General features: G+C 43.0%; 1 long non-coding RNA gene across 1 annotated transcript; it reads left to right on the top strand.

Moving 5' to 3' along the window:
* Nucleotides 1–439: 439 nt before the first annotated feature.
* Nucleotides 440–11,776, top strand: LOC119087276. The gene is made up of 3 exons (XR_005090701.1): nucleotides 440–558; nucleotides 643–756; nucleotides 11,620–11,776. It is a non-coding gene; the product is annotated as an uncharacterized LOC119087276 (long non-coding RNA).
* The last annotated feature ends 1,332 nt before the right edge of the window (nucleotides 11,777–13,108 follow it).

The raw sequence follows: 13,108 nt of genomic DNA, 5'->3' as shown, positions 1-13,108 counted from the left end.
ACTTGGTTAAATGAAGTTTTCTTAGTATTCCATAGACAATCTAGGGTTCCTCAGGAAAAATGACTTCTTTCTGCCACGTGTGTGTAGTGTGGCTTTGGTGTTTATATGACTTAAGAGTCATGTTTTGGCTGTAAAGCACAGAAACCTTTCCGGAGCCAAGTTTTGTCAGTGCTAATACATGCCCTTTACGTCCCACATTCCTTAATTACTTCCAAACACTCACTTGATAGGTGGCAGTCCCACACCCGTATGGAGAGGTAGGTCATTGGTTGTTCCATAAAGGTTTGGATTGCTCTTCCCCATGAGGTGGCAGAGCCCTGGCAGGAGCTGAGATATGCATTGAAGTCGGCTGCCTATTAGAGAATAGGGCAAGAGTCCAGCTCAGAGGCAGCTCTATGACTCTTGGTAGGTGCGTTCCTTCAAGTCTGTCAGAGCGGGAAATGTAACCAAGGCATTTAGGCAGTGGCCACGATTGCCTGGTAAGGTGAGATTCTAACTGGAGCTGCCTTCCTCTGGGATCCTTCCTCAACTCACTCACCTAAAGAAAGGCCTTCAACAGTAGGTTGCTTTCACAGCTCACCACCCTAGTGGGACTTCTCTGCCTGACACACAGTCCTCCACTATTGTTTATGTCTGCAACAGGTGAGTGTCCTCACAGACAAGGTGGAAGCTCAAGGAGAGAAAATCCGGGACCTTGAAGTGTGTCTGGAAGGACACCAGGTGAAACTCAATGCTGCCGAAGAGATGCTTCAGCAGGTACGGGCAGGCGAGTGGAGGGCTTTGGGCTGAAGCAGCTCTGATGTTAAACCCCTTTATGGGTCCTATTAGTCTCCTATGATGCCTGAGGTGGGGTTGGCTGTGCACATGCAATGTTTAGACAGCAGTGAAACCAACCTGAACAGTGAGGGCGAGTGGGCGGGGCTGGCCGGTGGGAAATAACTTGCTGAGCTGGTTAGACAGAGTCCCCAGGAACACTTTCTCTCTGCTGGCCATGTCATATCATTTTATCATAGAAGCTGTCATCTGCCAAGGGGTGGCATTGGGTTGTAGAAAGTCAATGTTCAGCTTATTTTCTGCTCTTTTCCCACCCTCACTCTAGTCATTCCCTCTGTAGTTTTTTTGATAAAACTATGACATAATACACCTTACTATATTTAGTAGATATCAAAAGGAAAGCAATAGTTAGCCACTTCTTGCTTTGTAAAGAGTCCTTTTGGTAGTTCCAGTGTGTGTACACTGATTTGCAAAGCTGTGATCCACAGAGGATAGTCTAGTCCTTAGGTTTGTATGCTTAAATATGGTGTGGTGGCGTTTTCCATTTGGAAATGTAACGGTGTAGCATCACTATTATGAATTACAATTATTGTAAGTCAAAATATCAGAATTGACCTAACCATTCTTCTTCCACAAAAAATTGTATCATATGTAAAGAATGAGTTGGGGCTATTACAAAGGGGTCCTGAATTGTCATGAAAAATCTTTAGTTGCTGAGCACACGTTAGACTTTTGATTCATCCAGTCATAGATTCCCTTTGCTTAAATTATCCTTGCACTTTGGCTATTTGAAAATTCAAGCATGGAGGAAGCTTCTATGTGTGTGTGCTTTGTAGAGTCTCATCTCTGTTCAGAGAACAAAGCTGTTCCCTTAAATGAGTGGATTTACTTAAATGACTGATTATAATCCTTTCTTAGAGCTCCACTTTTTTTCTTTTAAACTGTCAAGACCAGCCTGTAAACAGTCTTTGCATTCTACTGTGGATCTTAGAATAAATGTCATAGTTTCAGGGTGTTTGTTTTGCTTGGTTCATTTGAAGAAGTTAAGGGAAGAAAGGGTAAATCAGTTATCTTGATGGACATGTCTTTATAATACTAGTTACCAGGTGATATGCATTCTGTTAATCCAGCACTAGGAGGCAGAGGTAGAGGCAGGTGATATCTGAGTTCAAGGCCAGCCTGGTATACAGAGGGAGTTCCAGGAAGCCAGGGCTACACAGAGAACCCTGTCTCGAAGAACAAAACAAAACACTAGTTGCAGCAGTGTGGAGGTTATAATTAATTTGCTATCTTCTCACTCCTGATTAATAAATTACACACTTCAGTTTTCTTTTGTTTAGATTACATACCATTTTCTTACTTATATTTTTCCTGAGAAATTATGACTAGCAACAACAGGTCTTTTTTAGAAGAAAAAAATGATCTACTTTTGACTACCTAGGAAAGAAATAGTCTGATAGGGGAAAAAATCTTGCATGAAACACACACAGGTTGCCTGAGGTGTGGTTTTGATGGGGGAGGGTAAGGAAGGAAGATGATAGACAATTGTAAACAGTTCAAAAAGAGACCATGGAAAGCAGAACATGAAAGTGAATACATGAGAAAATGTCAGAGGGATGACATTTCAGGAAGGTGGCACTGGCTGGAAGCCACAGTTTCAGAGGTTAGAGAATGGCTACATTGTAGTGCTGGAGTTGAGTGTTTGTGCTGTCTTCTGAACTGCTTTACTTCCGCTAAGGCAGTGTTTCTGTCTGTGGAGGAGTCTGATAGAGAGGGCCAGCACTGCCTAGGCAGAGGTTAGCTTATCTGTCTGTCAGCATTATCACAAAGAAAGCATTTTGGACTTTTTTAAGTCTTAGATGTGATTAGCTTTGGTATCCATTTATTCTAATTCTTTGCATGTGCTGTGAGTGAGGTATTAAGCATCGGTTTGTTTACATAGTAAATGTGATGTCATCCATCACCTTCTACAGTTCAGAATAAGGGTGGCTCAGCATTTGTCACTTCTAGAATTTGACCAAGTTCTGTGTCTATATAACTTTCAGTATGGCTTCTCAATCTTTTCAGGGTAGCATTCATAAAGGTTACAAGTTCAAATTATGGACACATTTGAACCTCAGCTCCATTAGATGTTTGTTGCATTTGGTGATTCCAGCTCTAGATCTTCAGTTCAGTGCTGCTGCTGTTGTGGAATCTGCTCGATGCTGTTTGTGAAGACCTTGTTCTGCACACAGTGCTGATTCAATGCTGTTTATAGCCAGGAATATGTATATGTCTATGAGCTGGGGGCAGGTAGAGACTGCCTAGTTTGGCTGAGATATCTTGGCTGCAGGCTCTTGGCTTCTGGTGTTGGAACAAGAATGACTCATGGCCTAGAGGCAGAGAATGGACACAATTGCTTCTTTCTGCTAGCCTGGGAGACCATTCTTGTCTGCCAGACCTAGCCATTGCTCTGGATGAGATCTTTCCCTGTCTCCAGTAGGGCCTTCTATTTGCCTGGGACCCATTATTTCCCAAAATGTGCTGGTCCAGATAACACTGCACACTGATACATCCTGTCTAAAGGTACTGTTACTGAGTGCTAGTTTACTGCTTTTGTGGACCAGTAATGCAAGATAGTCTAGTTTGTTGCTGTTCTCCCTCCCAGGTAAAAATTAAAGATTTAAAGATATCTTAAAATTTTAACAACTCATTTCCATTTTGAAATGTCCTGTGTGAACTACAGAGTAAGTTACTATAGGTCATGCCTGGCCTGGAGATCTCTAGCCTACACTGTATGCTCTAGACTGTCTCCACCCACGGGCTGGAATAGCACTGGGAGACTCTCTCACTTACTTAATTACTTAGTTAAGATACATGACAAAGGCAATTTATAAAAGAAGAGTTTATTGGGGGTTCATATTTCCAACAGGGTTAAGTCTATGATCATCATGGCTGGGAACAAATAACAGCAGGTAGGCAGACATAATGCTGGAGCAATAGCTTACATCCTGTTCCACAGACTCGAGGCAAGAGAGAGATAACTAGGGAATGGTGTGGCTTTGGAAATCTCAAAACCCACCCCAGTGGTACACCTATAACAGATCACATCTCCTAATCTTCCCCAACAGTTCAAACAGCTGGGGACAAACATTCAAACATATGTGCTGTGAGGGCCATTCTCTTAATCCATGACATAAACTTAAGAAAACCCAGAATGCAATATGCATAGTCCAAAACTAGTGCTTTGTTAAGCTCCAGCAATCCCACTGAGATGTCTTTTCTCATAGCTGGTGTACCAGTGTCAGACTTCTTCCAGGAGTCCAGGAGGCAGAGATTAGCTCTCACCATCTCATGAGGCAGGCCTCCTCTGACTTCCCAGACTGGTCCAGCCCAGCCCCTGCTCATCACTGATCTCCTACCTGTTGCAATTAAACATGAACTCGTCCAGTCTCCAGGAGAAAATACAAAGACCTCTCCTGGTAGTAGATAAACCAGAAGTATACAGAACCAGCACAGGGGCAGGTCCACCTAGACGGCAACATGCTTGAAGATACTTGGGAAGGAAAGGAGGATGCAAATTGTCCTGAGTTTTGTGAAGGCACTACCCTGCTCTGAGAAATAGGAAACAACATCAGTATATTTCAAGCCTAAACTATAGAACCCCAGGGTTTATGTGAAGCCAACTGAGGTGTGGAGTGACTGGGAGTCAGGGAGCCTGGATGTTGATCTGGGAAGGTCAATAAATCTGTTCTTATTTTTTTAATTTATTGTTGTTGTTATTATTATTATATATTACTATTATTATTATTATTATTATTATTATTAGTGATGCATAGTAGTGTACGTACAAGTGAGACTGAGAGTTCAGAGACTCAGTCAGTGGGAAATGAGGCTTGAATGGAGCCAGAATCGGTTGGGAAACCCTTTTCTGCAGTGTTCCTTATGATCCTAGCTCCATGGCAAGGCCGGAGCCATTGACTTCAAAGGGCAAAGGGACAGGGTTTTGCTTTCTTGTCTTTCCCAGCCATTCTTTCATTCTGGTTTCAGATTGCCAGGCTGGCTGCAGTCCCTGTTAGTAATTCCCTGGGTCATGTTCCACTCTTAAAGATGGAGGTAATTGCTTCAAGATGTGGTCCTCCAAGGAGAGAATGAGTTGAAAGGCAGATTTCTTTTTTATCAGCTCCAGTTAGGACCTTAGCCTTGGGAAAAAGGAAATGGCCGTTTGCTCTGAAATGTAAACTTTCTTTCATCTCTGAGAAAGGAGATGTTCTTGTGCTCCTGGAAGAAGTTAGTGGTGGCAGTGAAAAGAGAGGAGCAAGTGATAATTTTGTTCATTCTTCTTTTTAAAGTATCCTTACCCAGTCTCACAGTCCTTCACACTAAGTGAAATAAGCTTTCCATGCCCTCCCTCCTCCTTGCCCCCTGTCCTTTAAATTGCAGGCAGCCTTGCAGTAGTTAGGAGCAGGAGGTGCAGTGCTGCTTGGGAAGCTTCCTTCCCTTACCCTCAGCCTACTGCCCCCTGCTGATGCTCCCTGCATCCATCATGGTAGCTGCAGGACTCTAAGCATCGCCCAGTGGGGTCCTACCCTGTAGGTCAGGAAGCCTGGGCAGCTTCAGACAGGCAGTTTGCATCCAGAGCTGACTCCAGTGCTGGGAGTGACAGCTAGCAGTGACACAGGAACGTTTTTCCATAGAGAAGACAGAATAAAGGCAGCCAGCAAAGGAGAGGGGAGAGCAGAGTGAATGGTCAGGGGCATGTGGTAAAGGGAAGATGAGGTGACAGACAGGAACTTATGCTGAATCAATGCTCTGGAGTCTGTAAAAGCCTAGAAATATAAGTTGCGCCTGAAGTTTAGACACTGGATCCTAGAAGTAAGGCTGTGCCCCTTACTTAGGCAAAGGCAGCAGGCAGGCTGCAGGCAGACAGACATCTTGTTGAGGAGTGCGAAGAAGAAGAGGCAAAGGGGGTGGGGTAGAGGGAGGGTTCCCTCTCTCTCACATATATGTATATGTAATGATGTATATGTATGTATTACACACACAGCACACATTTACTTATGCAGAGACAGGACCTATGAGTTTCTGGTGACTTTAAAGGCAAGGGAGTTCAGAGGGGAGGCTTCTTTAGAATGTCAGAAATTTGATCATGCTTATAGCCCAAGGAATGAGAGCTGATGGTGAGGATGAGATTAAATGCCGGTCAGAGTGCATGATTGATGGTCCTATCCCAGACTAGCGCAGAGCTTGGTGGGAGCTCCTTCCAAGGCAGCACAAAGGTGAGGGAGTGGCTAGGTTCCAGTGAATGGGAGTCCATCTGAGTTACTAGCTAGAAGAAGATCAAGGGACACCAACAAAGACTACTTACTGGTTAGCTGCCCAGGTAACTGATATTTACCAAGTTGTGAGGATAACCTTGAAGGGCGGAAGTGGAAGGTCAGTCAAAATGGTGTAATTGAGAAACAAAATTCTGGAAGCACTTCTCTCTCTCTCTCTCTCTCTCTCTCTCTCTCTCTCTCTGTATGTATGTATGTTTCTGTTTCTGTCTACTTTTCTCTGTATCTCTGTCTCTCTCTAGCTCTCTTTGTGTATGTGTGTGTGCTTGTTTGTGTGTCTGTTTCTCTGTCTCTGTGCGTGCGTGCATGTGTGTGTGTGTGTGTGTGTGTGTGTGTGTGTGTCTGTCTCTCTCTCTTACAGGGGTTGGGGAGGGCTACAGGGTAGCCCAATCTGGGTTCCCCCTTCACTCAGCCTCTGAGTGCTAGGGTTACAGATGTCAACACACCCAGCTTTCTGTGATACAAAATAGTTCCTGAAAGTGAGAGAACCTGCAGAGAGGGAGAGGGAGAGAAAGCGCATGCGCGCACATACACAAGCATGTTTGCTCCCACTAAGATAGGGATTTAAGAGAGGTGAAGGAGGTGATAGTGGAAAATGCTGAAATAAAAAGAATGTAAATCAAGTGAGTGGTTGTGGGGCTTTTTGTGTTGGTAGATAGGAGGAGAGGTTATTTGGCAAGAGGACATTGTGGAGTCTAAAGCTTAGAGGGACAGGAAAGATTTGGAACAGTCACTGAAAGAACAAACCAGGGATGTGTAAGGTTTTACCAGGCAGTATTGGCAGATAAGCTGTATTCAGATATGGTGAGTTTGTATTGAGACCGATGAGCATGATTAAATGACTTTCAGTAGCAATGCTCAGGTCATCAGGAGTGGAAACAAATACAAACAGATTTGGCTCCATCTGGGCCCTGGTAAACAAAGGCCATCAGGTCTGAGGTAGGGGACATTGGGGGAAGGAGTTTTCTGGTGTAGATATAAATACAAATGAAACGACAAACCTCCACGTACAGAGTGGCCAGGGAGACAAATATTGTTAAAGAAAGTTGATAGACCAGGAAAACAGGGAGTTACTAAGTAACCAGTGAACACAGAAGAAGAAATTCTAGGTTGAGGGAGCAAGAGGGATAGTTGAAAAAGGTCAGACAAGAGAAGTTAAGAGTTGAATACTTTGGAGACAAAGCAAACACATTCTGGGTGCAGATGAGGACCTAGTTGTGGCCCTACCGGTGAGAAGGAAAGCTCTCAGTAGCTGAGGTCAGTGTGAAGCTGAACAGAAGGTCTGCAAGCAGATAGAGGACAGAACGATCATTCACCAGGATTCAGAACGGAACGGTCATTCACAAGGATGCTGAAGTTTCTGAGAAGACGCAGATCACCTAATGTACGTAGAAAAGCCATTGATCAAAAGACAAATGCCTGGGGGGAGTGGAAACTGCTTTGCTTCTGGGTATTTGGGAGAATGTGCTGTAGCTGAACAGTGCTGCCCTGGGATAAATGGGGACGATTGATGGGAACACGCAGTGGTCTGGAGGCAGGCCTGGGATGGGAGATGTTCTGTAAGTGGGTTGGTGGGGTCAGAGTGTTCTTCATCTGAGATGACTGGGGAGAGGGAAACAGCATGTCAGATGCAACTGCTGTTCGTGTTGGAGGTGGAAGGCAACATTGAGGGTTAAGTTATGCACTTTAGAGAACCTGGTTCCTAATAGTGACCAGGGACCTCACTGGGTCTTGAGATAGGGAAACTGAGCTGGGTTGGCTTAAACTTGTTGAAGCTTGACTTTTTTTTCCCCCAACAACAGTCATCATTAAAATTCTATTTTCTGGGTTTTGTTTTTTGTCTTTTTTATTAGTCTATATTAATTGTATGTGATGAGTCTCATGACATTTTCACACATGTATTTAATGTAATTTGATCATATTCCCCCATTACCTTCTCTTGTCCCACTTCTGATCCCTTTTCTAACAACTTGTGCTTTCATATCTCCTTTTATGATCCAATAAGTTTTTCAAAAACTTTTAATACAGGTATAAACTGTAGTCCAATGGACCTCCCCCATATCCAGTGCCCTCCTTTCCCTATCCCTGTCCCTTCTGTAAATCCCCTTTCTTCCTCCACACAGTTTCAGTTGTACTTTACATCATGTGCACATACAACTTTATGTAGCTATGTAAAACCTAGGTTCCAAACTGAGAGACAAAATGTCTTTTTCTGTGACTGACCTAATTGTTTAGTATGATTATTTCCAGTTCTTACAAGTGACATTAACTTTGTTCTTTATGGCTGAAAAAAACTTTCCATTGCATGTATGTACACATTTTCTTTATACATTCATCAGTCAGTGGACACCTATGTTGCGTCTATGACACAGCTGTTGTGAACATTGCTGCAGTGAACACAGATGTGCGAGGATCTCGGTGATGTGTTGACTTGAAGGCTGTCTTTTTTGAGTTCATGGACTAGACTAGTAATGTTCACGGCGAGGATAAGGCAGGAATATCAACAAAAGGTTTGAAAGTGGTAGAAGCACTAGGGAGCCAGTAAAGCTTTGTTATCAGCGAACTGTAATCAATTAAACAACCTCAGGTTTCAGATTAAAATTTGAGCGTGTCCAGCCCCAAATGTACATTTGGAATGTTAGCATGACCAATTTAAACACCAGCGTAACTAATGAGGATGGCTATTGGAACTAATTACAGCACTGTCCTCATCAGCTGCAACATTGGTGTGACTAATTACAACCTGGGAGTTTAAATGACTAGGAGGGCTTTGACAGTGATGAGAGCACAGAAGACTTAGATACATTGTAAGGCTTTTTAAAAGTTCACCAAAGCAATGTCTGGAATGCTGATCCCTGGACAAAAGTGTGTGGTTATCATCTTAAGATCATCTAGCATCCCACAGGGATTGTGCTTTCAATTGTCATGTTTCTAAATGTTGGCCTACTGGTTAGGTGTTTAAAAACAAATGTCTTACAGAAGACTCCTTTTTTCTTAGATCTCAGCACACCAGAGAAATTGTCCTTATGGATTTTACTTTGTGGAATTATGTTTTTGTCCCTTTGCATAGGCAGCTCAGAAACTTGTGTATCCACATGTTGTGGGTCACCCCCAGCTGTTTGCAGTAACTTACCAGTTTTCTACTAGCTGTGTGTCTTCAGTGTCTCCTATTATCTTACCTACTTTTAATTTTTATGTTTTTTTTCTTTTGGTGTGGGCGTGTACAGTGGGTGTGTGTATGAGTGTGTGTGTGTGTACATGTGCACCATGACATATATCTAGAGGTCATAGGAAAACCTCAGATGTTATTTCATGCCTTCCACCTTCTCTGAGACAGCTATCATGCCTTGTGTGTATCAGGCCAGGTTTGTGTAAGCATCTGTGGACTCTTCTGTGTCTGCATCCCATTTTGCCAGAATAGAATTGGCATTATAGTCCTTTGCTGCTGTGTCCAGCTCCCTACTACATAGGTTCTACAGATGTGAACTCAAGTCCCCACTCTTGAATGGCAAGTCCTTTATCCATTGAACCATTTTGCTAGCCTTGATATATTTATCACTGTAAATATATATTTTGCAGACTGCCTAAAATTAGTTTTAGAATAAGGCATGCAGATGTGAGGATGGAGAGATTAAGAGAATGAAGTGTAGAAAAAGATGGAGATAGGAAGAGGGAAGAGGATGTAGAAAAGAATAAATGATAAGAAGAGAGGATTATGAACATCATATAAACTTCACATACTCAAGGTCAAGAGAAATCATCATTTTGGTGTGTCCTGCCACCCAGGGAAGAACTGCTTAAGATGCTTTACAGCTTGCTCAGCCCCAACAACAGAGTTCTATGTTGTATGTGTTCAGTTAAACCCTGTCAATCTAAGTGGCCATCTCCTGGGCTCAGTGAATATTTGTTAACTGCCTTTTTCAACATTTTGTTATTTCTCTTTAAATTCTTTGATTCACAGCCACACCTTCCACCCCAACTTAGAAAACAGGATGATACATACAACAGAAATGAATTCTGAAGTCAAACAGGTGATAGTTTGCAAACTAACTCTGCTTATGATTGGCATTATGTCCATGGTTAGCAGATTTGCTTTCTTTCCCTGGGCCTGCTTTCTCATCTGTAGAATTCAGATACCAGTATTTACTGCCAAGTCCCTGGGGATGAGTGTGAAGAGGATGTGTATAAAAGCAGCGAGCAGTCTTTGCTGTAAAGGAAGCACTCAACAAATAATGACCTTGAACATATCTCATCTGACTGATTCCTCATGGCCAAGTATCCCAGGGTTTTAAATGTTCTAGTGCTCCTGCTTCTGTCCTGTCATCCAGCCTCAAGTCCGGCTGACCAGGAGGAGCCTGTTGCCTTGGCCCAGGACTCAGAAGGGCTTTTCGTTATCCAGTCCAGTTAGTTTGTAGCCCAGATTTGTCAGGGATTGGTGACCTTCAGGGGGAGGTTAGGAAAGCGTCTGTCAAACCCCTCTGATTCATGATGGCAGGACAGTTTGAGACCAAGAAATCAGAGACCATCATTCTGTGTGCCAAAGTTGGGTTGGCTGAGATGACACACAGTGTTCAGACCATGCAGGAGGTTGTTTCTTTCCAGATGCTCTTTTGGTTTCCTTGTAGGTCCTCAGTGTTAGGACCTGTGCGGACAAAGTCGACCATGAGCCAGGATTTTTGGCTATCATGACATCGCCATTTCCTGATGCAAAACCGTATTGCCTTGTACCACTGGAAGTATTTCTGGTCCTTAATAGTGCTTCAGCACTGTCTTGCCTATATCCTCTGTTGTTTCCTCTTCTTTATGTTTAATAAATGTGTGTGTGTGTTTATGGCAGGCTTGGTGTCCAGGAGCTGGGGTATTTAATTGTCAGCCACTGTTCTAGTAACAGCAGGACTAAAAATAATGTACCTGGTCTTTCCATAATCAGTAGAGAATAAATTTATCTATATCCTATAATAGCCAGTTGTAATTTTCGTATAGTTCAGGAAAGACCTGACTAACAGAACCACTCATCAGGAATCCACTCTGTACTCTGACTTCTCTCTAGATTCACTATGATGATGTCTTATGTTGACGTTTTTAGAAAACTAGACTGATCTTTGATTGTACCCAGGAGCTGGTCTAGAAATTTCTATTTTCAAAAACTGTTGTCAACATGAATTCATATTCATTTGTTCTGATTGAGAAGGCTTGCTGCTTCGCCTTGAAAACAGAGAGGGGAAATGTTTATCCTTTGAAAGTGCCCATTCATTTTCTCTGAAATAATTAATAATGGTTACTATGGAGAAATATGTTTTTTGAGAAATGTCTTTCAAAGCATACTGGGTGATGTCAGGGGTTGTGCTGTCCCCAAGTGACCTTGGGTCAGCCAAACCGCTTCTGATAGACCCATGGCTGCTATACAGTAGTCCTCACTCCAGGCTGTATAAGACACAGTGTAGATGTTGCCTCATGTGCTATGGATGGAGCTGCAGCTGACCTTGTGGCCATGGTGGCTTATGATGCTGAGATCCATTTTTGCTTACAGGAGCTGCTAAGTCGCACATCTTTGGAGACCCAGAAGCTGGATCTGATGACTGAGGTGTCTGAGCTGAAGCTCAAGCTGGTTGGTATGGAGAAAGAACAGAGAGAACAAGAGGAAAAACAGAGAAAAGCAGAGGTGAGTGTGATGCATCACATCAGGGTGGGGTGGGGGTGGGCCCTGTATTGTACTAGACTCCTAGGCCATCTGGCCAACTGCAGTCCCAGCAGCTGCTGGGTACCAGGAATATTCATGGACTAGAGACACAATGATCTGTTTAATACCAAGTTATCAGGTTTTGCTGTCGCTGCACATTTCAGCAATGCCCAAACCACTCAGTTTTGGCTTTGGGGCTCTCTCCTCAAACTGCTGACAGGGATGGAAAGGGAAGCAGTCGAAAGGGAAGGATCAGGCACATGTGGAGGGACACAAGACATCTTTTGTGAAAACTAAGGTAATGACAACAACGGGAAGGAAGCCAGCCTCCAGCAGGCCTGGGACAGTTTCAGATACACATTTCATTGCCTACACCCCCAAGTTTGTGTGCTTTTTTCCTTTTGCTGGGGCGGGTGGGTGAGCCCACATGCAGGCCATCTCTGAAAGAAGGTTTGCTTGTTTTGTTTTGTTCTTCAGACCGCATATATCATTGGTTAGAATATGCCAGAGTCTATTTTGGATAGATTTCAGAGAATTTTAGGCCCAGAACACCTTCTTTACAGGAGCAACATGTTTTAACTTTCACCTTCGTGTTCTGTGTTCACACCTGGCATTGTGACACATGGAAGAAGGGTAGTTTGAAGTTTAGGGAAACTTTGGCTTCTTTACTGCTCTACTCAGTAGCCCTCTGGACTTCAACAAACTAGTTATATAATTTGTATGAACTTCAATTTCTTTATTTATAAAAATGGATAATGAATGTGTTCAAGACCAATTAAATCACAGATGTTGAGTGCTACCAATAATGAATGTGTTCAAGACCAATTAAATCACAGATGTGGAGTGCTATCAATAATGAATGTGTTCAAGACCAATTAAATCACAGATGTGGAGTGCTATCATGGTATTTGGCATTTTTGTAAACACTTGGTTTCTATTTAGTCCCCTCTGTTTAGCTCTCTCAAAAGTCAAAAGATGGAAATTGGTCCTGATAAGTGCTAACATTATTTATATTGACATCTGCCATGTTTTTCTGGGTTGATAACAGAGCTTGGGCCACTTCTAATATGCCAGGGGACATTCCTCGAATTGCTTTTGAGAACATGTTTCTTAGTAAGATGGGTGGTGGTCAAAGGATGAGATCTGTAGTGAGCTATGGACAGGAGCTCCTGATAAGAGTGCCAGTTATTGGAGCTCATCTCTAGCTTTGAGTCATGCTTGGATATTCCCTAGCTTTGAGTTCCTGGCTGTTAATTTAACTAACTCCTGGATCTCTAGTTATTCTTGCTTATTTATTTCTATAAGATGGTGGTGATGCTTGCTATTTCCTTAGTCATTC

This window comes from Peromyscus leucopus, unplaced genomic scaffold (assembly GCF_004664715.2).
Source record: "Peromyscus leucopus breed LL Stock unplaced genomic scaffold, UCI_PerLeu_2.1 scaffold_818, whole genome shotgun sequence".
Lineage (NCBI taxonomy): Eukaryota > Metazoa > Chordata > Mammalia > Rodentia > Cricetidae > Peromyscus > Peromyscus leucopus.
The sequence above is the reverse complement of the archived record's forward strand: the minus strand, read 5'-3'. Positions and strand labels throughout refer to the sequence as shown.